The sequence below is a fragment of the Psammomys obesus genome, unplaced genomic scaffold (assembly GCF_907164565.1).
Source record: "Psammomys obesus unplaced genomic scaffold, mPsaObe1.curated_primary_1811, whole genome shotgun sequence".
In the NCBI taxonomy this organism is placed as follows: Eukaryota; Metazoa; Chordata; class Mammalia; order Rodentia; family Muridae; genus Psammomys; species Psammomys obesus.
Window position 1 is genome coordinate 7,398,362 of NW_026594083.1, and position 27,213 is coordinate 7,425,574.

General features: G+C 38.1%; 1 pseudogene; it reads right to left on the reverse strand.

The window, feature by feature from the left end:
- The window catches only part of LOC129684632 (microtubule-associated proteins 1A/1B light chain 3 beta 2-like), a 32,160-nt pseudogene extending 15,575 nt beyond the window's left edge, over positions 1-16,585 (reverse strand).
- Positions 16,586-27,213: the final 10,628 nt, after the last annotated feature.

A 27,213-nucleotide genomic window follows, 5' to 3' on the forward strand; every position in this document is an offset into this window, starting at 1 on the left:
TTTGCTACTGTTACTAATTGTTTGGTAAATATCCAATATGCAGGATATGTGATATGAGATCTTCGAAAGCATAGTTCGCCACCCAAAAGGAGTCATGACCTCCAGGCTGAGAACCACTGCCTCGACTCAGGTCAAAGGATGGTCAGTGGAGACGGAGGGATTGTTAAGGATTCCTGACTCTATCTCCATGTCTAAGGGTTAGTCAGGTGGCTTCACCACTTTAAGCACCAGTTTTCTTAAATATGACATAGAATAACTCTGGTCATGTCATAAGATTTTTGGTATAAAATATGACCATGTTTTTAATATAAAGAATTAAAGAAAAAATCACCAATGGTATTTCAGGAAAAAGCTTGTTAAAACGTTGTCTAATTACATAGAGAAAAACACCTAGAAACACATACACATATGAGCACATGAACACATATACAGGCGCACACACATATGTATGCGCACACACAGGCACACATACACACCCCCACAGGTACACATAAATATACATGTGCTAGCACACACACACACACAGGCACAAACCATACATGCGTGCACACACACACATTTGGATGGTAATGTTTTAGTTACACTATAAGTATAGATCCTGCAAGCAATCATAGCGGTGATCTCAAAGTGTGATTTTTAATCATAAAAACCTGAAGTATAGCGTAGGATTAATAATCAAATAGGCCTCCAATGGGAGAAAATTTAAGCTAAAAGTAGGTTCTTAAAGCTGTACGATAGGCTTCACAGAGTAAGACCAGCTGGAAATGACTGTGGCATCTGAATGTGAGACCGTAAAGGCCTATAGACTTTACAAGACAGCTAATGGGTCACCGATGAGCATTAGAGGACAGGCTCAGGGAAAGGAAAAGTGAGTCTTACCCACGTGCTCCTGTGTGTTAAATGGAGGGAGTATCAAATTTACTCACTAGGCACTCGCAGGGGTTACATAACGGACATCTGCCTCTCAAGGGACAACATGCAGTGATTTAATGCAGGAAAAAGCATTTTTTTTTCCCAAAAAGGTTAATTTTAAAGGTAAAATTTGTAGAGCCAGAAAAAATTTTGCTTTTTCTAATTCTTTAATTTTTGCCTGAAACATTGCAAGGATTATCACATAAATGTGGGCAGTATGATCCGAATCTTCGGGAAGACTGTACACTGTACCTCATCCAAATATGAAAAAAAAATCCATTGATATCCCTGTTGAAGAGCCTCTGGGTCTCTCTTTAAATATCGATCCTTATGTTTTTATCTCAAAGAGGGGATAATTTATTTCCCAAGGCATATTTTCAGACTATGATGCAGATTTAAATCACAAGTGCTCTTTGTGTCTCTTCATCTCTCTCAAAATAAACACAAAAAACCCCCAACATAGCCATCTTTTAACATATTTGATTGAAAGGTCCCATCCTGGGGCTCATAGGTAGGAGACATCCTTATTTTTTAGATCCATGTTAACAAAATCCCATGCCTGGAATCAGTTTTCTAGTGCTAATGAATTGTATGATGACAAATCAGAAAATGGACCCTTAGGAAATACTTAGATGTTTGCTTTGCTGGTGAGAAATTTAAAGTGTGAAATAGTTTCAACATCAAACACAATGAATACAATGTGTGTGTGTGTGTGTGTGTGTGTGTGTGTTAGAATGAAATCCAGTTAGAATGAAACAGATCTGGGAACTACAATTCAATGATCTAAGTAAGTTCAGCGATGCTCTTTGTCCCTTGTCTCCAATTGTCCAGTAATAAATTAAACATAGTCTACTATGTGAATATAAATTATCTCATCATTTATATCACAGTATTCATGTTTCCCCATGAAGTACTTTAAAACAAAATTATCTTTTAATCTCTTTTGACTTGTTTTTCTTGGTCTTCATACAGAGCTCATGATATAACACCAGCTGGCCTATAACTTGATGTATGGAAGAGAATGGCTTCAAATTTGCAGTAATCCTTCTGCCTCTACTTCTCAACCACTAGGATTGCACGTATTTGCCACCACAACTGGTTGAGAATAATCATCTCAGCATGTAAAATTGTGGAGTCATGCGTGTTTTGCGAGTGTTAAGATGTGAACAGGCTGCACTGTTGAATGGACGAACTTTAATCCTTACGTCTCTTTCTTGTAGGACCAGAAAACTTAATGTGTTTAATATTCAGGCCCTAAGCTTTCTTTTTTCTTTTTTCAGTTCTTGTCAATCCAATAAAAATATCATTATGTAAAAGGACAATATTGAATATAATAAGCAATTTAACTTCTTTAAAAAAATATGATCAAGATATCACACACACACACACACACACACACACACACACACACACAAACCTATTGTATTATTGTGTTTCATGAACACAGAATTTCATCCCAGAGAGCCCAGGCATGTGAGAGTTCACAGAAAGTCAAGGCATATCAGCACTGTACTGACAGCGGAAGAATCTGTATTTTCCATTCTGACCAGACGTCCTTAGACTGGAGAAAGATACTCACTATGCTGTAGGAAACACAAACGGCCAAGGATTCTACTTATATTCTTGCTCACTCAGGCTATTTAGCCAGTTATGCTGAAAGTGACAGTATAGAAGGGAAAGAAGAGAGAACACATGCTTCCTCAGTCTTTGTTGATAAAGGGGACATGTATGAAGAAATGAGGAGCAATCTAATAATGTGCTGTTTTCACTTTTTCTGGCAAGAATAAAAGCTACATATATTATGAAATATAAACTGCATCGAAATATAATGATGCAGTTTATGTTAGATCATTAGATTCAGTGATCTAATATACAAATACACAAATGTATTGGTGTTTGCATCTCAAACCCACATTGCATGTTGTAACACTAAATAATAAATTCATGTCAGTGATTTTAAAATGCCATTTTTATTAACATAGGAAGACATTAAATAGTGAATAAAGAACATCATTTTATCAACATAGTGGAAGAAAGGAAGTCTTATTTTCAGGTATCTTGAGGGGTATGTTTTCTTGCTCCTTTGGCAAATAGCCTTGCTTTCTGTTTTTCTTTTCTTTTTCCCTGAGCCATAAATGAAGAAACTATGACATAAATGTATCTATTGGCACTGGGATTCTCATGATTTGTTGATCTCTGTCTGCATTGTATCCAGTTGTAGTTTCCTGTAATGGTTTCCATTTGCAACAGAGGGGGTCTATTCTTTTTATGAAGAGTGGTAGCTACACTTACTTGCCCTTTCATTTTTTATTTTATTTTATCTTATTTTTTTGAAGAATAAACACCTTACTTTTATTTTATTTTATTTTTTAGAGTTTGTTTAATTATTTGTGTATTTCAAGACTGGTTTCTCTATGTAACCCTGGCTGTCCTGGAACTCGCTATGTAGACCAGACTAGTCTCAAACTTGTAGATCCATCTGTCCCTACTCCTGAGGGCTGGGATTCAAGGCAAGTGCCACTACTGGCAAGCATTTTATTTTTACATATAAAATATTAAAGTATTGAAAATGTATAGAAGAAATTGGTCATATATAAGAACATCATTTCTGCATGGTAGAGATACTGCTGATCTCCCCCCCTCTTTTTCTAGCGTATGTTCTATTTTTTCTTTTTTATTATCATTTATTACGATTTAATTAATTTGTATCCTAACTGTGGTCCCCTTCCTCATCTCCTCCCAATCCCACCCTCCCTCCCTCTTCTCCCCCTATTTTCCTTCCTTTGTTCACTGATAGGGGAGGTCCTCCTCTCCTTCTATTTGATCCTAGCCTATGAGGTCTCATCAGGATTGGCTGCATTGTCTTCTTCTGTGACCTGACAAGGCTGTACCCTCCATGGGGAGGTTGAGAGAGAGCTTGTCACTGAGTTCATGCCAGGGAAAGCCCCTGCTCTCTTTATTAGGGAGCCCACTGAGTCTATGGGCTACATCTGAGCATGGGTTTTATGTCCTCTCCATGTGCTGTCCTTGGTTGGGGTATCAGTCTCTGCAGGTCCCCCAGGGCTCAGAGTTTTTGACTCTGTTGGTCTCCTTTTGGAGCTCCTATCCCACCCCAGAAAGAAGGGGGGTCTTTCTGTCTCCCCCTTCTTTCATAAGATTCCCTGCACTCTGCCCAAAGTTTGGCTATGAGTCTTAGCCTCTGCTTCAATACCTCAATCAGTAGAGTTTTTAAGGGGCCATCTGTGGTAGGCTCCTGCCCTGTTTCCTGTCTTTTGTTTCCAATGTCTATCACATTTGTCCTTCTGAATGAGGATTGAGCATCTTCCCTAGGTTCTTCCTTGTTGTTTAGCTTCTTTAGGAGTACAGATTTTAGTATGTTTATCCTATATTATTTGGCTAATATCCATTTATAAGTGAGTATATACACGAGTATGTACCATGTGTTTCTTTCTGCTTCTGGGATACCTCACTCAGGGTGCTCTTTTCTAGTTCCCACTATTTGCCTGAAAATTTCATGATTTATTTGCTTTTTATTGCTGAGTAGTATTCCTTTGTGTAAATGTGCCACAATTTCTGTATCCATTTCTCCATTGAGGGACATCTGGGTTGTTTCTAGGTTCTGGCTATTATGAATAGAGATGCTAGGAACATTATGCTATAAAACAAATGTGCTTGTTTTATAGTTGAACATATTTTGGATATATGCCTAGGAGTGGCATAGCTGGATATTGAGGTAGTGTTATTCGTAATTTTATGAGCACCAGATTGATTTCCAAAGTGGTTGTACAAGTTTACATTCCCACCAGCAATGGAGGGTTCTCCTTTCTCCACATCCTCTCCAGCATGCGTTGTCACTTGAGTTTTTTATCTTAGCCATTCTGATGGTTTATGGTGAAATCTCAGGGTTTTGATTAGTTTTGATTTGAGAGAGTGGGCAGCCTTGCCTTGTCCCTGATTTCAGTGGGATTGATTTAAGTAGGATTGAATTTTCTTTGTTTAGTTTGGTGTTGACTATAGGCTTGCTGTATATTGCTTCTACTATGTTATGTATGTGCCTTGTATCCCTAATCTCTCTAAGACTTTAAACATGAATGGGTGTTGGAGCTTGTCAAATGCTTTTTTGGCATCTAAGGAGATGATCATGTGGTTTTTCTCCTTCTGTTTATGTGGTGGATCACATTGATGGGTTTGCATATATTGAACCACCCCTGTATGCCTGGGATGAAGCCTACAGGTCCTGGTGGATGATATATTTTATGTGTTCTTGGATTCAATTTGCAAGTATTTTATTGAGTATTTTTTGCATCAATGTTCATAAAAGAGATAGCTCTGAAATTCTCCTTTTTTGTTTGGTCTTTTTGTGGTTTAGGTATCAAGGTACTTACCCTTTTATTGACTGACCAATGCAGAGTGATCAGTCATGAAAGTTGCTATATAGACACCAACAAATACAAAGTCACTAGGTTGTATTTATATATAACTGTGCACACACACAAGTCACACACACTTGTTAAACATGTATGTAACTGTAATAAAGAAACTGAAGGGGCTATCAATTTGAGGGTAGGTGGAAAGGACATGGAAGGCATTCAAGGGAAAGTGTCTTAGGAGGGCCTTGAAAGAGGAAAAGGTTGCGGGAAGTGATGTGATCTGTTTGAATTAAAAATGTATCACAAAATAGAATTACAGAAGTCTTAAGTCAAAAAATAGTGATTTAATGAGTTAAACCACGCTTAATTACAATTCTTTTTTTCTTGTACTTGGAATAAACAACGTTTGCAGACAAAACAACTGGTCTAAAGGTGAGGTTATTTTTTCTTTGTGGGGTATGCCGTTAGTCTACTAAAAAATGTTAGGACATACAAAGAGAAGATGGTTCTGTGAGGTTACAGGCACGCCCTGGAGTTATATTCTTGCAAGCTAATGAATATCTGGAGCCACCATGATCCAGGAAGAGGAAAAAAAGGTTGGTCCTCAGCACCTCCACAGGAAGCACAGAGCTGCTTACACGTTACTTGGAGATTTTTCCCTTTCATGATGCATCAAAGTATGTTTGTTGTTTTAAGCCGTTTAATTTGTTGAATATAACCATGTGAAGGAGGCAGAGAGGAGAAGAGGGAAATGGCAGAGACAAGCTCTGGTGTGTTGCTGAGAAGTCATGTATGGGTCTTGAGTTAGACTACCATTCAGTGTACATTGAACTGCGAGGCAGAGATTGCATGACCAGGAAGACAGTTTATCTGAATCTAGAGTTGGGAATAGGGTTGAGATTGAACAGACAGGTTGCTGGTCTCTGAAGTAGAATGAGAGGAACATGTTGAGTGACATTTTGAGGTTGAAGTGATAGGACTTGGTAACGGATTGGCTATGAGAGGACTCATTGATGAGTTTTTGAGGTTTAGAGCAAATGAGCAATGGCAATATCATTTATCAAAGTAACAGCAGCTAGGAGAGGGTAGATACCCACTGTTGACAATGGGAATCAGGAGTTTTGTCAGAACACAAGTAAGGATTAGAAAAAAAATCTGAACTTACAAGAAATTTATGTTTGCCCAAGAGGGAGAATAAGACTTCTCCAAGGATGTGCCCCATAATAGGTTATTCAGTCCCCACTGATTAGCCCTAAACACATCATGTACACATACAAATTATAGTAGTGGACTTTGCAGGTTGTGTGGGTGTATGAGTATGAGTGTGTGTGCGTGTGTGTGCTTGTAAGAATAATAAAGAAAAATGTTATGAATTTGAGAAAGAATGGGAGGTGGACACTGAAGGAATTGAAGGAGAGAAGGAAGAATACAAATAATGTAAATACAGTACTCATATATGAAATTCTCAAAAATTTAAATAATAAAATAGAAATCTCATAGGTAGAATTTGTTAGGATAATGCGTTCCAAAGGCATGATTACTTGCATGAGTATATTGCTCTAAAAATGACCACGTCCATTGACATTTAATGATGACACTAAATATATATATATATATATATATATAAATATATATATTTAGTGTTCACAAAAACCATTTTATCTCTTGGTGACTCCATCTGAGCTGCTAGTGCAGCAATTAATACTCAGCTTCAGGATTGGAGTAGACTAATGTTCTTTGAGGGCAAATCTCCAAGAAAATTAATTTACGCTAATTTTCTTGTTCTTTTATTGTATAGTTTTGAGTGAAATCTGTAGAATTTAATTGTATATTTGGGGATAATGTAAATTACAAATCAGTACTGATTCTACTTAAAGGAAGCAATTCCCTGAAGTATTAAAGGGGGAGGGGAAAAAGGAGAGAAAAGAGAGAAGGGCTGAGATTTTCTTGATCTTTCAATCATCAAACTAGAAGAAATGCAAAAATCAACTTTTTGTCTAAACACTAACTTTGGCTTAAAATGCCTGAAAATGAGGGTTTAGAGATTTTCTTTCTAACCCTTCCACATTTAATCAATAATGGCTCTGTCAGAAAGAGAAAATATATCTTTTTCCCTAACATAGATAATTGAATATTGCCTAATTAAACTAATGGCAGTACTTTGATGCCATAGAGACTGGTGATATATAGGAGACCTGGCAATGATAATTGTGTAAGAAATTAGTTAATGTAGAATGAAGGTCCTGGACCCAGAGGCCATAGTTTTGAACACAGTCTCCCATTCCCTTTTGAAGTTTAAGTCTACATTTTTATTTAAAGAAATGGAGCTACATTTTGAACTATCAAAATATATTGAACTTTTTATAGCTTCTACCTTTATCCACTTTATACTTAATTATTTTATATTGCTAGAATTATTTCTGGTTGAGAAGAAAATATACTCTTATTTTCCTTCTGGTCAACATAGAGAAGGTTATACTCCTGGCCACCTCCACACTTATCTCTATCTGCACGGACTTGCACATATGCCTGCTTTAAAAATGGTGATAGATTACCTGCCCTATCTTACTGATGCTTTTATAACACTTGTTTCTATTTAAGCACATCCTGGAAGGCAATCTGGTTAACTGTGTGTAACACATGCACAGTAAAGCAAACCTTCAAGTGAACTTTAATGTGTTTTTTTTTTTTTGAGGCTTTTTTTAATTAAATTTTTATTTTTTATATTAATTATAGTTTATTTACTTTGTATCCCAGCTGTAGTCCTCTCCCACATTCTCTCCAAATCCTACCCTCCCTCTCTCATCTCCTCCCTGCCCTTCTCTAAGTCCACTGATAGGTGAGGCTTTTATACATGTATTCAATGAAATATAATCATATCTACCCTACATGTTCTCTTTCCACCTTCCCCTCCATTATTTCAAAGGCACTCCTAAATACAACACCATCAGAACTTCATGTATTATTATTATTATTCTGATAACCCACTAAGTCCAGGAGGTGTGGTCTCTATTTGCATGAATATGGGACCATTTACTGCAGCAGGGGAAACCTACCAGTCTCTACATCAAAAGAAAGAAAGAAAGACAACTGCCCCTCTACCCCACCAGCAACTACCCACTGTCAATAGCTCCTCAGTAAGGGGTGGAGCCTACAGATAATCCACCCATGTATGTTGAAATTTTGGTTGGTTTGACTTCATGGGAGTCTTCTGTGGTAACTGTATCTGCTGTAGGTTCATGATTGTGAGAGCCATGTCATATCCAGAACACATTTTATAATGCTCCTCCCTCAAATCTGGCTTTTTTTTTAATTTTTTTTATTTTTTTACTATTAATTACACTTTATTCATTTTGTATTCCTCCATAAGCCCCTCCCTCCTTCCCTCCTGATCCCACCCTCCCTCCCCCTTCTTCATGCATGCCCCTCCCCAAGTCCACTGATAGTGGAGGTCCTCTTCTTTTTCCTTCTGATCTTAGTCTATCAGATCACATCAGGAGTGGCTGCATTGTCATCTTTTGTGGCCTGGTAATGCTTCTCCCCCCTCAGGGGAGGTGATCAAAGAGCAAGCCAATCAGATTATGTCAGAGGCAGTCCCACTATGTAATCCACTTGGATACTGAACTGCCATGGGCTACATCTGTGCAGGGGTTCTAGGTTATCTCCATGAATAGTCCTTGGTTGGAGTATGAGTCTCTGGGAAGTTCCCTGTGTTCAAGTTTTTTGGTTCTGTTGCTCTCCTTGTGTGGTTTCTGTCCTCTCCAGCTCTTACTGTTTGCCACTTCTTACATAAGATTCCATGCACTCTGCCCAACAGTTGGCCATAAGTCTCAGTGTCTGCTTTGATTGTCTGCAGGGCAGAGCTTTTCAGAGGCCCTCTGTGGCAGGTTCCTAGGTTGTTTCCTGTTTTCTTCATCTTCTGATGTCCAGCCTCTTTGCCTTTTAGGATGGGGATTGAGCATTTTAGTCAGGGTCTTCTCTCTTGCTTAGTTTCTTTAGATGTACAGTTTTTAGTAGGTTTATCCTATGTTATGTCTATATGAGTGAGTGTATACCGTGTGTGTCTTTCTGCTTCTGGGACAGCTCACTCAGGATAATCCTTTCTAGGCCCCACCATTTACCTACAAATTTCATGATTTCCTTATTTTTCATTGCTGAGTAATACTCCATTGTGTAGATGTACCACAATTTCTGCATCCATTCTTCAGTTGAGGGGCATCTGGGCTGTTTCCAGCTTCTGGCTATTACAAATAAAGCTGCTACAAACATGGCTGAGCAAATATCCTTATTGTGTACTTGAGCCTCTTTTGGATATATGCCTAGGAGTGGTATGGCTGGGTCTTGAGGAAGCACAATTCCTAGTTGTCTGAGAAAGCGCCAGATTGCTTTCCAGAGTGGTTGTACAAGTTTACATTCCCACCAGCAGTGGAGGAGGGTTCCCCTTTCTCCACAACCTCTTCAACATGTGTTGTCACTTGAGTTTTTCATCTTGGCCATTCTGATGGGTGTAAGGTGAAATCTCAGGGTCGTTTTGATTTGTATTTCCCTAATGGCTAAATCTGGCTTTTAAATTCTTTCTACATCCTTTTCCGTGATGAACCCTGAGGTTTGGCAATGTGTGTGTATGTGTGAGAGGTTAATATAGATGTTTCCTTTAATTCTTCTTTGTGTTTAGTCTTTTATTCTTAGCATTTTGATCATTCATGTCGAGCAAACTTTTATAGAGAATCCCCTTTATTTTTTTTATCTTGATTTCCATGCATAATTGGCCAACATATATTTAAAATTAGACATATTATGGGGAGGGACATGTGCAGTAGAGAAAAATAGAAAATGACCTACTGTGTTGCCTTAAATAGAGAACCACTAAGACTATTTTTTTCAAAGTAGCCAACCCCTCATTCCTTTAGGCCCCATAGATTATCTTCACTGGTGTGGCTGGTTTTCAATCTTAGTGATGTATTCTGATCAGTCCTCTCCCCTTGCTTTGAAAACACTTGCTCCATATTTTGCAATCTGCATGAATTGTTATTTCCTTCTTGAATAAGGGGTAAAGAACTGAAAATACACTGTACAAACTCTGACCATTAGCAACATTTCATATTCTTTTAAAAACTTAATTTTGAAGTTTTAATAATTACAACATATTTCCTTTCCCTTTTCTCCCTCAAATCCCTACCATATACCCTTCCCTGCTCTCCTTCAAATTCATGGCTTCTTCTCTGACTGATTGTTATTGCATGTGTGTGTATATATATATATATATATACATATATATATATGTAATATATATATATATATATATATATATATATATGCATTTAGGAATACATATATTCCTAAATATAATGTGTCTAGTCTGTATAATGCTACTTTATACGTGTTTTTAAGGCTGGCCACTTGGCACTGAATAAACAATTGTCTTTTCCCTTGGTGTAAGGGCAATGTACCTGAGAAGCCAGGACAAGCTAAACACACAGCTGATCTCTTCAGTGGAGTGAGGTACTTAGCTGTTCCTTGTGGAATGCTTGGAATGGATGTAGTTTACAACCTGGTGATCCTTTGCTGTCTGATGAGCCAGGCTTTTCCTGAATCTCCCAGAATTCATGTTTTATTTATTACAGACCTTTTCCCTCTAAAATCTTGAGCATTCCTTCTGAATGATAAAACTCATCCTGTGAAAGTTGTCATTTATACTTTTCAACAGCCTATGTGACTTCCATATTATATTAGGGCTAGGCTGAATCCTGACTCCCAAAGGCAGGATGTATACCTCGGTTATTCACCCTAGACCTATCTTCACCATTGCTTCTAACAAAACACAAACCCATCTTACAGACTAAAACATGTGGACTTTGTGAAGATCTTCAAGGTAAACCTGTCTTTATTTTGTTGTACTCACAGGACTGAGCTGTTAACTGAAAATTATGTCAAGCTTAAATATGACAAAAGTAAATGAGCTGATGTCAGACTCACCAGTTTGTTTCATTCTTTTCTCTTCATAGATCATTTTTCTCCCTTGCCTTCAGGGACCCTCAATACCTAGTGTAGACTGCTTCTTCCATTCCCAGCTGGATTCAGTTGCCCATAGTTTTCTGTGTAAAGTTGAGTCCTCATGCACATTCCTGTTCGGTTTGGCACATCCTTTGGTACTGTTCTTGTTCAGCTCATGTTTGGGCAACTGTGTTGGTGAGACTCTATGAGCACAGCTTCTGATATCACTAGGAGACAAAATGTCCTAGCAAAATACCTGGTCCTCTGCCTCTTACAATTTTTCTGCACCCTCTTTTGAAATGCTGCTTGAGCCTTAGGCGTGGGCAAGTTTTGTAGATGTATCCGTTGATGCTGGGATCTACAATTCTACATTTCGATTACTTTGTTTGTTATAGTGGTGTCTGCTGCAAAGAGAAGTTTTCCTGATGGAAGTTTATGTTCTTAACTTTAACCAGCTAGCTGAGACAGATAGCTTCATATTTTATTTTATTTTATTTTTTTGCTTGAGCTGTATGTCCAGAGTTTTCCAGGAAGCATTACACCTTTTCATATCAACTACTTTGTCCTCACGTGTATGGGCATGTGTGGGTTTGTATTACGTTGTTATGTGGTCACTAGGTAGAGGGGAAAGTATATAATGGTTGCTGAGGTATGAAGTGAAAGAAACAAAACTTAAAACACCTTTATTACTGAGAATAAGAAATTCCTTTGTCTGTCTAATAATGGAGTTTTCTTTTTGGCCCTAAAACTCCAGGTATGGTTTCAGGGTAAATATTGAAATGGAACTTAAAAACATCTCTTTGAATCTATTGTTATCTTAACTTTTGGGGCAAAAAAATCATAAAATTTTGTAGCTTAAATTGTTTCCTTTGCAAATTGAGACAGTTCAATAGTCATCAGTTTGAATAGTGAGACAAAAATAGATGCAGGCGGGATAATGTGACATGAAGATGTGTGGTTCCCTGTGCCTACGTGATGTGTAAATTCATTTTTGTTGCTGAGTCTTTATGAACTTAGGAATCCACTACACTTAGGTGAGAACTGAGAAGTTTGATACCCATTAGCGATGGCAAAACATAATTGGCAACATAACTGTAAATGCATTTAAAATTTATGACAATATCCACTTGTTTCACTTGAACTTCAAAACTGGTATCATGCCAAGTCGCTGAATGACGTTTTAAACTGATGATTAATTATGAGTAGTGGAATTTTACAAATGCATTGGGGATGGGACACTAAGAATATTCTTCGGGACTCATTTTGGATTTACATGATAGAGAGCTGCTCCTCTAGTTTTGATGGGGCCATGCCCTGTTAAGCACGCCCTAGCTTTAAAGCATTGCAAATTGAAAATGCATTAGTCTACCTAACGTACTGAGCATCATCACAACATCACAAGACAGCATGCTGGAGCATGAGTATTTGCCCCTGTGACTGCACAGCCAACTGAGTGCTGTGACTTGCTGCACCACAAGGCCTTACTGCCACTGCCAGAAATCATAACTCACCATCAGGTGACATTTTACTCATCTCTTAAAATCAAAATTCAGATTGAAAGTGTAGTTCCTACAGAAAGTGTATCCCTTGCACACTACCGTGAAGTTAAAACTTTGTAAGTCCCATCAAAATAACTGTGCACTGTCTATGGGTACTGCAACAGCCACAACGCAAAAATTTCTATTGGATATCTATCTGTCCTTATAGGGTAAAAGTCAAAGATGAGAAATATGTCTCAGTCTAACTTTAGACTACTGGTTGAAAGTTGTTAGATTTCAGAACTTCATGTTTTTGAGAAGGATAGAATGCTGGTTTAATGATGATTTTCAGATGATTATAAAGAATATGTCAGCTTCTAAATAATTTTAAGTTTGGAGATTGAGACAAATGCAATTATTATGAAATTATATGTTTTCTACATCCCGCCTTAAAGGACTTGGGTGATCTACCTTGTTCTTTTTTCTATGTAATATAGACAGAGCACTGTCTGCAAGCTTTAGTGTCGGTAACAGCTGTCAGCGATACTTCTGAGGAACCTCACCACTAGCCTGGATGAGGGCTTTTCAACAGTTTGCTGAAGCACTTAGTCCTGCTGCTGCTTGAAGTACCAGGGTGAGTTAGTAACCCTTGGGCTTTTTTGAGAAGGAGGACGTGAGGGTTGGACTTGGAGGAAAGGAGGGAGGTGGCTGGGATCAGGCTAAAATAAATACATAAGTGAATAAATACATAAGTGAATACATGAAAAAAGACCTTAACATGATATATAGATACATTTCCTAATATTGTTGATAAGGGCTTCAGTCTGAGTTTTAAAAGAAAAATAAGTCAGTCTTTGACATCAGCAAATTATTTATCTACCTGATTTTTTTTTTGCATCTCTATTAGCTACTTCACTGATCAGGGATCAAATGCTGTAGTGGAGATGGGATTTTTGCCTTCCTGGATTTAATAGTTGAATGGAAGAGAAAACCATCCGAGTGGTAAGTGAGCAAACAGCTACGTGATTACAGAGTTGACAGTGCTACCAAAGGAATGAGTCAGCAGTGTGAGCGGAGGAGGAGGTGGAAGAAGTGACCACATATAACCTTTGTAGGGTCCTTGGGAAACAAGCCATAGAACATTTTCTATTAAGTGTAAGCAGTGACTATGTTTGAAATGCTAAAAGGATAAAGGTGGATGAAGTCAACGGAGAAGAAAAAGGGAAGTTATACCCACTGAGGGTGATCAGATACTTGGATTTACAGGTCTCTCTAGGTTTTGGGAAGAAGTTCAAGTATTATTGAATTTCAATGTGAAGCCCTTGGATGTTTTTAAGCAAGAATGTTGTATCTGCTTTAAAAATCAGACACTGGCTCTTATGCTTTAGGTCAGAAGATACATAGTAGACCGAGGGAACCCACTTAAAAATTGCTGCAGCAGTTCATGGCAGTGACTGTAGTTAATTGGTCCAAACTACTAGCACTACAGGGGTGTGAAATGTAATGCTGCAAGATTTTAAGGTGGAGATGACATGACTTGAGGATAAGTTGGATTGTGGAATAAGAATAAGTGGCGGCTCCTAAGCCTAAGCAGTTTGTACAGCGTGTGGCAGCAAATATTTTGGGAAGAAAAAGACAAAAGAGGAGACAAGTCACACAGGGAACAGGTTGAGGGGTGTTGAAATACAGGTTAGTTTTGCTATGTTGATTTTGGGGTGCCTGTTGAGTTATTCTAGGACAGTTATAGAGATTTTCAAGTCAGAAGCTATTATGATAGCAAAAAATAAAATGCCATTTGAAGCTGTAGTAAAAAAAAATACCCATTTGCTAATGATCACCAGTGACCCACAATGTGAATTCCATCTATAAGGTTAAATAATGCACCTTTAAATTGTTCTGACTAGATAACAGCTTTTTTCTTTTTATGATGTACTATATGGAAGGCATTGATGGGAAACATGGATTCTGAGGTGACTCAAAGGGCTTCATATTTGTGTCCTATCAAATTTGGTGATGCCTTGATTAACGATATGCTATAGGGGCAATGTCAATTTAAGCTGATAGCCGTCAGGCTCAGTTTTGATGGCAGTTTAGAACCCTCATGAAAGAGAAAAGCAAAATACTTTTAGCGTGACTTTGCAAATTGTAAATCTGGCAGGGATCTCAGGAGTGTTTGGCTCTTTTCGCTGTGGTGATTTAGTAATTTAGTAGAGAGTCTGTGTTAACAGCTTCTTAAATATTTTATGTTTTAGGCGGAATGATAGGTTGATAAAATGTTTGCAGTGTCTGAGGAAAGTAAATCACAAAGTTTAACTCCAAACTACTAGAGTCTTAAAAAGAAAGTGTTTTGATATTAAGAAATTCAGATGTAGCTCATGGCAACTCAGTATTCAAGGAGGTACCCTAGTAAGGGGAACAGGGACTCTCTTTGACATGAACTCAGTGGCTGGCTCTTTGATCATCTCCCCCTGAGGGGGGAGCAGCCTTGCCAGGCCACTGAAGAAGACAATGCAGCCACTCCTGATGATACCTGATTGGTTAGGGTCCCATGGAGGGAAAGGAGGACCTCCCCTCTCAGTGGACTTACAGAGGGGCATGGGATCGGGAGGGTGGAATTGGGAGGGCACAGGGAGAGCGCTACAGCTGGGATACAAAGTGAATGAACTAATTAATATAAAAAATAAAAATTAAAAATTTTCTTTCTAATGCTGTTAAGTGTCCTATAATTTTTAACATCATTTTTCTTTTGGGACAGAGTCACAACCTTGTTTGAACACCGCTGCTGAGATTCCAGAGCCTGGTTCTGAAAATAATTCCTAATGAAAGATCATGAGCAGGAAACTACCAGGAGGTGGGAGCTCACCTATCATTGAGTGTCTTAGACAGGATGAGGATTTGACTATGACTTTCAAGTACAGGAAAGAAGAATTTAGCTATGATATCATTATTGGCTTTACTGAAGAGTCTCTCCCCCGCCCCCGCGGTGGAAAGGACTATTTTTCTTACTTAAATTATTCTTAAGATATAAGAAGTGGGAAATAATAAGAGCTGGAGAGGACGGGAATCACACAAGGAGAGCAACAGAACCAGAAAATTTGAACACAGGGAACTTCCCAGAGACTCATACTCCAACCAAGGACTATTCATGGAGATAACCTAGAACCCCTGCACAGATGTAGCACATGATAGTTCAGTGTCCAAGTGGGTTACATAGTAATGGGAAGAGGGACTGCCTCTGACATAATCTGATTGACCTGCTCTTTGATCACCTCCCCCTGAGGGGGGAGCAGCCTTACCAGGCCACAGTAGAGGACAATGCAGCCAGTCCTGATGAGATCTGATAGACTAAGATCAGAAGGAAGAAGAAGAGGACCTTCCCTATCAATGGACTTGGGGAGGGGCATGCATGAGGAAGGGGGAAGGAGGGTGGGATTGGGAGGGGAGAAGGGAGGGGCTTATGGGGAAATACAAAATGAATAAAGTGTAATTAATAGTAAAAAAAATTAAAAAAAGAATAAATTAAGGTTTACCAAGGGGCATTGATCACTATGTTGATGAGCAAAACCATTGTTGTTTGTTTATATTACAGGATAATCCTAACTTACTCCACAAGAGGCACACTCTGATGAGGTTATGTGTGGCAACTGCATTAGAACAATTCTGTCCTAAAGGTTAGGGCAGGAGAGAAAGACCACCAGGGGCAACTAGACCTGTAGGGGGAGAAAGAAATAATCGTGTAAAGTAAGACTTGGCAAAGATGGGTAAATACCGTTTTCTTTGCCAAAGAACCACAGGATCCTTACATCACCTACTCTGGCACCATCGAAACATGGCACCGTTTACTGAGATGCTGGGGCAGCTGCTCTCCACTGACCTCAGAAGACATTCTGTTGCTCATAGACTTTCTGATGCCAGAGGCAGCTAGCACATCTTTTATTTTTGGTGCTTATTAAGTTACTTACCTGATCTGACATTGTTTAATTTGTGGTGGATAGAGAATAAATATTCTACATTGACTTCACTGTAAATTACAATAAATTTTAAACCCACAAAGTTGTCTTAGATGAGATGCAGCCTTGGCATCCCCTGGACCCAGTTTATGTATGTTGACCCTGAGGTAATACCAGAAGATATCAACTCAGTGGTGCTGGTCTTTTGTTAATGGCAGATTGGTTTTCAGCCCCAGATAACCAGAATCAATTGTCCCAGTAAAGCAAAAGTTTCACTTCAGTGATGCTGGTGAAGAGAAAGTGGTTCCTCATCTCCAGAAGACCAGAGCTACAGATTCTTTGTATGCAGCAGACCCTAGAAGAGTCCTCACTGTCTTCTGAACGGTCACAATCCTGGCTTGCACAATCTTCATTGCTCTCAGCACTATCTTCTGAACTACAACAGATGCTCATTAAACTCTGGTCACTGATTAGTTTATCTAGTCCTTTGTTCCAACCATTTCCATGGTTGTTTTGTACTTAAAACAAAATGGTTAGGCCCTTTTCAGCAATTCCTCACTCCTGGTACTGAGTTTTATTTGTTTTGTTTTGTTTTTTACTTTGCTTCTAGTTGCTGAGATAAACACCACAACCAAAAGTAATTCAGGGAGGAAAGGGCTTATTCAGCTTACACATCCTGATCACAGCCTATCATTGAGGGAAACCAACACAAGAAATTAACCAGGGAGAAGACTGGGCAGAGACCATAGAGGCATGCTGCTTACCGACTTACTCCCCACTGGTTTATTCAGCCTTCTTAGACGTCCAAGGTCCACCTCCCAGAGATGGGATAGAGTACAATGTGATGGGTCCTCCTATATCAATTAGCAATCAAGAGAATACCCACAAATGTGCCCACAAGCCATTCTGAAGGACCAATTCTTTAGTTGAGGCTCTTTCTTTCCAGGTATGTTAGATTGACAATAAAGATTTACCATCACAGCAGGCGAGCTTCTCCAGTTTTCCTACTCTCCTTTCAACTCAATCTTTCCCTTCTTCCATTCTCACCCATTTTCTTAAATATCTATTGCTAAGAATATCTCAGAGTAATAAAATATAAGTTTAAAGGGGTTTATGACCTTGTTTTGTATAAGTATCTATACTGTCCTCTACTTGATCCAAGCTTATACCTTTTATTATTCATATTTCTTATCTCTTTTTATCATAACCCTCTCATAACTATTCATGAATGAATAATGCCTTTGTGTTTGCTGTTTGTCTTTTATCTCCAGTTTTATGTGTTCCTAGGAAATCCATAAAATGAGGATGATTCATCCAGTTACATTCCCAATTTGCACACTCTGAGAATTAATCATATAATATGTAGTCCTATATGTTATATCTCTTACCAAATTCTTACCCCTAATTCTTAATGCAGAAGTATCTGTATTTTCAAGTTGTTGCCTAAGAAAATAATTAAGGTTAGATAAAGTTGAGAGGGTGGAATTCTGATTAGATGGCATTAGTGTCCTCATGAGGAAAGATCCAGGAAGCTTGTTTTCTGTGTGTAAACTGAGCAAATGCTCCCTGGACACACACTGAGAATGTTAAAAGGAAGCCCTTATCGGATGCTCATTTTGGAGGCATCTTGATGGTTGACTTTTGACCCTCAGAACTGCAAAAACAAAACAAAACAAAATAAAAAAACAAACAAACAAAAAACATTTCTGTTTTTCAAACCATTTAGTCCGTGGTATTTGGTTACAGCAACAGAAGTATACTGATATGCCTGGCAACTTCGAATGAGCTAAACAACCTTCCTTCTGATCTCAAACTTTTCATTTACATACTTAAAGCTTCTTCTGAACACTCTAAATTCAGTTTTATAATTTTGTAGCTTGTTGTTCCCTCCAAACTTGAAAACTCAGGTTTTTCTATGTACAAAAGGACTTTCCATCTGTACTTTGAGTCAGAACCTTAGGAGTCATTCTTGATGACATCTTCTGTTCACTCACACATTAAATCCACCTATCATTTTATCATTTCATTGTCTTTCCATTTGTCAGAGGTGCAGAGGAGACTATTTCTATTATTATCTTGCCATGGTTAGCCATTACTTTGGTTTTGGAAATTGTAGCCAGGGATAGAATTTGAAGAGGAAATTAGAGGAACAAACCCAGAGGGCAGATGCTAATATGATTTCAAAGGAAAAAAAAATCAACTTTCAGAAGCATTTCAAGTGTTTAAATATTTAAAAACCCAGGGTTTACAGAGTGAACAAACAAATCAAAGACATAAGAGAACTTACTGCACTAAGAGAGTCACAGCAGTTTTGCCAAATTCAGAGGAAACCCAGCAGCACAAACACTGAGTCTTAATGAAGGGAAGACATCAGGGAAATAACACAATGTAGGGTTTAGATGGAGATGCAGAGGGACTAATACGTCACATAAATAGCAGAAATATTTCTCAGAGGGGTCAGCATTCCCAAATTCTTTATGCAGACTTTAAAATCAGGTCCCTTAAAACAACAAAAACCAACAAAAAATAAATAAACAACAGTGTTATAAGCCTTTTTGGGAATGTTGTTATTTCCTCAGAAGCAGGGATGCGATGAGAGCCATACCCAAGCTTTACATGGCTTGGGCTGAGCCTATAGTGTTCCTCTCCAAATAACCCTAGGCCTAGACCTGGAAGCTTCTAGCCTCCATACAATTTAATCTTCCACAGGCCTGGACCTTGAAGGCTTCAGCTTTCAGCCTCTGACTCTTAACCTAGGTCTAGAATGTTTTCAGCCCCTGAGACTTACTGCTGAAGAAGCTTATCTTTTATAGTTCTTTCTGAACTCTAGCTGGCTGGTTCAACTCACCCCTCCTGGCTCAAAACTCCGCTAAAAGCTGAAAGATTCAAAGCAGCTTCTCTCTGCTTGTCACTGGATTGCTCTGCTTGGAAAAAGCTGCCTCTGAATTCCACAAACTGAATGGCAAGAACTCGACTGCACTCAACTGAACTGCAGCAAACTGTGTTGTATTCACAAACTTTACTGTACTGTCTGCATGAACTGAAGTAGAGAGAGGTTACTTAAGAGTTAGTTTTTCAGAGGCCCTCTGTGGCAGGTTCTTAGGTTGTTTCCTGCTTTCTCCTTCTTCTGATGTCCATCCTCTTTGCCTTTTGGGATGGGGATTGAGCGTTTTAGTCAGGGTCCTCTCTCTTGATTAGTTTCTTATAAAAAAAAAGAGTTAAGAGTTGGGTGTATCCTATCTCTGACCTATTCTATCACATCTTTCTCTCATTTGTCACTTTGCCTGTCCCTCAATTAAACATAGTTGTTTAGGATTAAGGGCTTGTCTATATTCCCAGCAGGATCACACAGACCTAAGTCTTTGGATGTGATCCCTTACCAGAGTAGCTGTGTTGCTGAGTTAAAATTCTTTTACCCTTTAAGTGCTAACCTGGAGATTACTATTCACCAAAACAGTTGTACATGTGGACAAGGATGATACAGAAGCGGAGACAGTGAAAAGAAAAGACTTTCCACGTCTCCGTAGCAGTGGCAATGTTGAGAATGATGAACATGAGCGCAGATGTAGGTATCAGTGAAGGTGTAACCTCCTGGTACTTTGTAGTTATTATGAAGTCACAATTATAAAGATAATTCTGCTTTCTTTTTTTTATTAGTACTTTTTAATCAGATATATGAAAGAACAAAAAGGGGTGGTACCATGTTTTGGAGATCACAATGATTAATAGAAATAATGGTTTCAAATAATAAATAAAAAACATGAAAAAGAAATGTTTTTGGGACAATGTGTTGCATAAAACTACATTGCTTTTAAATGAAATTATTCCTGTATTCCTGGAATGATGGTTGATGCAAGAAAAGGAAAAGAAAGCCATTGAGTGGAGAATGGAGCAGTGAACGGAAATAAAAATGAAAAATTAGCAGACAGCAAAAATGATAAACAATGATCATTGGTGGGAAAAATGGTGGACATGGTTGAAGCTTGTGAGAGTGAGAAGTGGCAGGAACTCTGCTCAGAGCATCACTGAGAGTCCAGGCGGAGGTATTGATTTTGTAGGCAAAATATATTTTTAAAGGAAAAATCTATGTCTATAATTTTTTTAAAGCCAAAGAAAAATACAGCCTTCACAGAGAGCCATAAATTCTGGTTCCTTAGATAAAATAATATAGCAAATATGAGAAACAAAAATGAGACAAAAAGAACATTACCCATTGATAAGCTTTTCAAATGTTATGATTTATTCATATACAATTAAAAATATTTAAAACTACGATGGATCCCAAAAAGGTCTAAAAGAAAAGCAGTAGATGTGAGTTTATTATTAAACATCTTTTATTTTACATTACCAAGTTGTTCTTGTGATTCCTGGACCCTTAAGGAGTAAAGAAAAAAAATGCAGAGGAACACAGTTCTTAAGTTTCTGGGTTCATAAAGGAGAATTAGGGAAGATGAGACAAAAGAGTGGAAAGACTTGTCAGTAGGAGGTTGAACTTTATTTAAGATTCAGTAAGCTTACTGCCAAATTTTACTGACTTCTTTTAATTTATTAGTTAAGATATATTGGACATGAATAACATGACATTAGTTAATTTAAAGTGGCTATCCCTGCTCATGCACAGTTTTTTTCTCTCTAGGAAAAAAATTGATTTAAGAGGATATCAATCATGTTCTCTTGGGGTTAAAAATATCTGTTTGCAAGGAATGCACCCAGGATCTACTTCTTGGCTTTTTAAGTGAGTGTGTAGATCCAAGCTCAAGCCCTCAGGTGTGTGCAGCACGCTTTCCACAAAGTCTTGTCCAAGCCCAATAATAATTTATTTCAGAGCTGTGTTTTTCAAAATCCCTCTTCTTTTCTCATGAAGTCTCCACACTTACACGTTTCCAGTCTATTTTCAACTGCATTACTTATCAGTTTTTTTCCAGTGCCATATGCAATTGTCAACACAAACTACATTAAATAATTTTTGGTAAAATGATTAAAACCAGTAAGGTTAAACATGCATCATTTATTCATTGTTCTTTAGATAAAAAGTGATGGCTAATGGCCAAACAGAAACATTTGCTTTTGCATGCCATGAGCCAGGACGTTGATTTTTTTTTTCTAAATTTGATTGTGAAAAGTCTTTGTATATGAACAGAAACATCCACTCTTCCTGGATTTTGCAGTTGCCGGTTGCCACAATGAAACTCAAACCATCATTTTTTTTTTTCTGTTTCTCAGTCACATGTATTTGGCTTGTAACTACACCATCAATATTTATTTTCTAGGTTGTCAGTTTTGAATCTTGTTATGTTCAGTGTGTGTGTGTGTGTGTGTGTGTGTGTGTGTGTGTGTGTGTGTGTATGTAAAATGACTCCAGGGGTATCTCATCAATATTTGCTTTAGGTATACAAAAAGATCATGTATTCACAAATGCACACACACACACACACACACACACACACACACACACACACTTTCTCTTTGTAGTCAGTCATACCCACTCTTGAATTCAAGCTGGAATTGGTACTCCTGCATTACTATGGATATTGCCAAGTACTATATGTCCCCTGAGAATATGAGTCAAATCATTCATCTTAGTCTTGATTCTCTTAGTCTAAATATTCTGCTTATTTCACAGCAAATCCTAAAATATTGCGTGGCAAATGAGTGAGTTTAATGAGTAAATGGGTAAATTGATAGCCTGATTTTCTCTATAATGTACACAGTTCAGTCAAATGCATATAAGAATGCAGAAATGCATATATTTGGATACACGACATTTTATGCCAGTGCTATAAGTTCTTTCATAATAAAATAATGAACAAACTGATATTTAATAAGTAAAGAAGTCTAATGAAAGCACTGAACTCTTGGAGGTTGCAATCAGGATGTTGATGAAGCCTGGTAGAAGAACCACGAAGACTGTTGTTTCATTTAATTTTTAAGACACTTAGAAGAACACCCGTGTTTTGCCAAGTGGCCACTTACCATCCAGCAGCACTTAGGATATGTAGGACTCGAGACAAATTTTGAAAGAATATGAGAAACGATGGCACTTTTGGTTTCCTTGGCAGGAAAATTTCAAAAGAAGTTCTGGCTAATTGTTTGAGGGTATTAAGAAATGCATTAAAAAAAAAAAACAAAAACTTGGGCTTGGAGAGATGGCTCAGAGGTTAAGAGCACTGGATGCTCTTCTAGAGGTCCTGAGTTCAATTCCCAGCAACCACATGGTGGCTCAGAGCCACCTATAATGAGATCTGGTGCCCTCTTCTGGCATCCAGGTGTACCTGCAGACAGAACATTGCATACTAAATAAAGAAAATTATTAAAAAAAAAAAAAAAACTTTTAGCAAGAACACTATAGTGGCACATTAGAAGAGTTGGAAGCCCATGGAAAGTAATAATGCATTGCTGTTTAGCATAAACAACCAATCCAATTTAGCTGCTTCATCAGCAAATTTAAAAGACAAATATTCATTTATATAGAAGAACTCACCTCTTCTATAAAGTTAGAGCAAATTTTGGTAGTGAGTTTATGTAAGAATTGATTGCTGTTTCTAAGATTGGGCCAGAGGTAAATTTATTTAGAAACTTATAATTTCTTTTTCCAAGCTCTTAAGTAATAATTCATGCTATTCAGTTATATTTCCTGTGAAATATTAGGTTATATGTTTTACTTGTGCTATTAAGAAGCTGGGAAATTATACAGTTGATTTCCAATCTTATTTCATAAATATTCAATGTTTATTTTCCTGTAAACTGATATTTTCAGGCTGGAAATTACTCAATCCTAAGAAGACTCTTCAGCAATTTTATGTCTTTTAATCACATACATAATTTTGTATTGAACTCATAAGCTGCACTATGAGAATGACTCTTAATCTAATTTATATTTGATTATTTCAGCATTATTTGTTTGTCATGGAATGCTGTAGGTGTGCATCTGAGAGAGAGAGAGAGGCACGCGCAGTTATGGTGTGGTTATGTCCGTGTACGTGTTCATGGGTGTGAATGTAGATGCACGTGTTCCATGTTGTACATGTTGAGGCTGGAGCACAGCCTGGGGTGTCCGTGTTAGCCTTCTACCTTGTCAGAACAACGCCTGTTGTATGGATATAACCTAGAACCTCTGCTCGGGTGTAGCCCGTGGTAGCTCAGTAACCATTAGTTGGGGGAACAGAGATTATTTCTGACAGGAACTCAATGGCAGGCTCTTTGACCTCCCCACCCCCCAAGGGAGGAGCCGTCCTACTAGGCCACAGAGGAGGACTTTGCAGCCAGTCCTGAAGATACCTGATAAAACAGGGTCAGATGAAAGGGAAGGAGGACCTCCCCAATCAGTGGACTTGGAGAGGGACAGGGAGGAGCTGAGGGAGGGAGGGTGGGATTGGGAGGGAATGAGGGAGCGGGATACAGCTGGGATACAGCGTTAATAAAATGTAACTAATCATAAAAATAAAAAAAAATGGAAGTGGATAAGGTCAGGAAATAAAATGCAAGCAAGCAAACAACAATAACAACAAAACAGTGCACGGCTGCTCTTAGAAGGATCCCGAGCTTCTGGAGAGCTTGTTTCCATTTCCCGTCTCACCGTAGGAAAGCTGGGCTTACAGAGATGTGCTTTCTGTGGATTCTGGGGATGGAGATTCAGTTCTTTGTGCTTGTGAGGCAAGTTCTTCACCCATGGAGCCATCTCCCCAGCAGAAGGGTGACTGCATGATGTATTTTAGGGCGGTGTAGTGACTGTAGCGTAGGGTCAATAATCTTGTGAACGTGTTTCTAACAGGAAGAAATTATTAGTCTGGTCAATACAATATTCATCTGTAGAGAGAGATACTCTTTGCATCTTTTGAGATGGGTAGAGGCTTGATCTTCGGGATCTTACATTTCTGGTTTGCCTGAAAATAAACATACATGCCTGTATGTTATGTAGTACTTAATGCTCAAATTAAGTTTTACCCTTACTATTGCATGCCAAGTATCCCACAATCCTCTTTCAAAACCAAGATTACTTTTGTCTTCATGTTTGTTTATACAATGCTGGTCTGAATTTGGTGAAAACTTTGTTAGAGGTTATAATGATGTAGCTTAATAAAGAAATCTAATTTTAAATCGGTGTAACCGTGCTGAAGAACTATATAGCTGAATAGGCAGCTGGTAGCAGAAAATTAGAGTATTTAGTCTTTAAAATATTCTCAAAGTATTAAGCACAATTTTGTAAAAATGTAGTCTGATTGAAAAGCAATTTTGAAGACCGCTGATTAGTTAGAAGTATTCCTTTTGATGTGAAAGTGATTTCTGTCACATTGCTTTTAGTGGCCAACATTAAAAGAACCACTTATAGTTTGTCACTTGAAATTATAGTGAGAAACAGCTTTTGGGCAGCATTACCACTTACAGGGATATAGCCGCTTATTGAAGGAATTGATGTTGTCCAGTCAAAGGCTTTTCCACTCAAGGCATGATAAAAAAGGGATTCATCAGAGCGATTGAAAGTATATTAAAATTATGCTGAATATTAGGACATTTCAATAACAAAATTTTTATAGTGGTAGTTAATATCAATTAGTGTACAATTGACCATAAACTACATTCAGAATCATATATACCTACTGATGATTGTGCCAACAATTTCTTTTGACTTTTCTGAAATTGTCAAAAAATTTAATCAACAAAAAGAAAAGAGAAGAAAAATTACACTGGCAAGATGACACATCAGGTAAGGGCACCTCTCACTAATCTTGACAGCCTGAGTTTAATCTTTAGAACACAAGCCATGGAAAAAGAGACTTTGCTAGATTACATGTGTGCCATTGTGTACATATGCACCCTGCTATGCTATAAATAAATGTAAAATTTGAGTCCAACAACACACATACACACAGGTGTACAAGGCATGATTAGATATAATTATGACTTTTTTTAAACAATACATGTTTAATAGATTTTTTCTTTTCTTTTATCCTCAAAGTGACTGTAGACCCTTAATCTGCTCTGTAATCTCCCTTTAGACTATGTTTATTTTTTAAATTTAAAAATTTTTATTCAATTTTAATATAAATTTATTTTTTATATATTTTTTTACTTCCTATCTCAATTGTAGCCCCCCTGCCTTGCCTTTTCCTAGTCCCACCATCCTTCCCTTTTCTCCCTGTCCCCCTCCCCTAGTCCACAGAAAGGGGAATCCCTCTTCCCCAACTCTCTGACCTCAACCTATCAAGTTTCATCAGGACTACCTACATTTTCTTCCTTTGTGGCCTGGCAAGGCTGCCCTTCCAGGGGGAAGTGATCAAAGAGTGGGCAGTGGAGACCATGTCAAAGATAGCCCCTGCTCTCCTTACTAGGAAACCCACCTGGAGACTGAGGTACCTATTGGCTACATCTGACCAGGTGGCTAGATCCTCTTCTTGAATGGTATTTGGTTAGTGCATCAGGATCTGCAGGCCCCTGGCACAGATTTGTTGGCTTTGTTGCTATCCTTGTAGAGCTCTCATCCCCTCCAGTTCTTCCTATCTCCCCCTTCTCCAGAATATTTCATGCACTCTGCCCAAAGTTTGGCTATCCGTCTCAACATCTGGTTTGATACCCTGCTGGGTAGATTCTTTCAGATGTCCTCTGTGGTAGGCTCCTGTCCTTTTCTCTGTCTTCAACCATTTCTAGTTGAGGCCCTTCTGAATGAAATTTAAGCATCCTCCCTAGGGTACCCCTTGTCAATTAGCTTCTTTATGTTTGTGGATTGTAGTATGGTTATCTTGTATTATATGGTTAACATCCACTTATAAGTAAATAAATACCATGCTTGCCTTTCTGGTTCTGGAATGCCTCACTCAGGTTGACTTTTTTTCTAGTTCCTTCTGCCTGCAAATTCAGAATATGGAAAGATCTTTCTTGCTCATAGATTGGTAGGATAAACATAGTAAAAATGGACATATTACCAAAAGCAATCTACAGATTCAATGCAACTCCCATCAAAATACTTTACATACTGTGAAGGAACAATTCTCAACTTCATATGGAAAAACAAAAACTCAGAATAGCTAAAACAATCCTGTACAGTAAAAGATCTTTAGGAGGTGTTTCCAGTCCTGATCTCAAGCTGTCCTATAGAGCAAAAGTATTAAAAACTGTGTTTTATTAGCATAAAAACAGACAGGTTGCTCATTGAAACCAAACTGAAGATTCAGAAATAAACCCACACACCTATGGACACTTGGTTTTTGACAAAGGGACCCAAAACCATGCAATGGGAAAAAAGACAGCATCTTCAACAAATGGTGCATTTATAGCTGGATGTCTATGTGTAGAAAAATGCAAATAGATTCATATATATTACCATGCACAAAACCCAAATCCAAGTGGATCAAAGACATCAATACATTTTTCCTCTTCATATTCCATGTGTTCTTTTGTCCATCCCGTTCCTTCTTATTTACTTATGTTTACTCTCTTGTTCTCTTTTCTAGCTTTTGTACTAACATTTTCACCCGTTTACATATGTATAATACCTAGGCTAGGGTCTACATA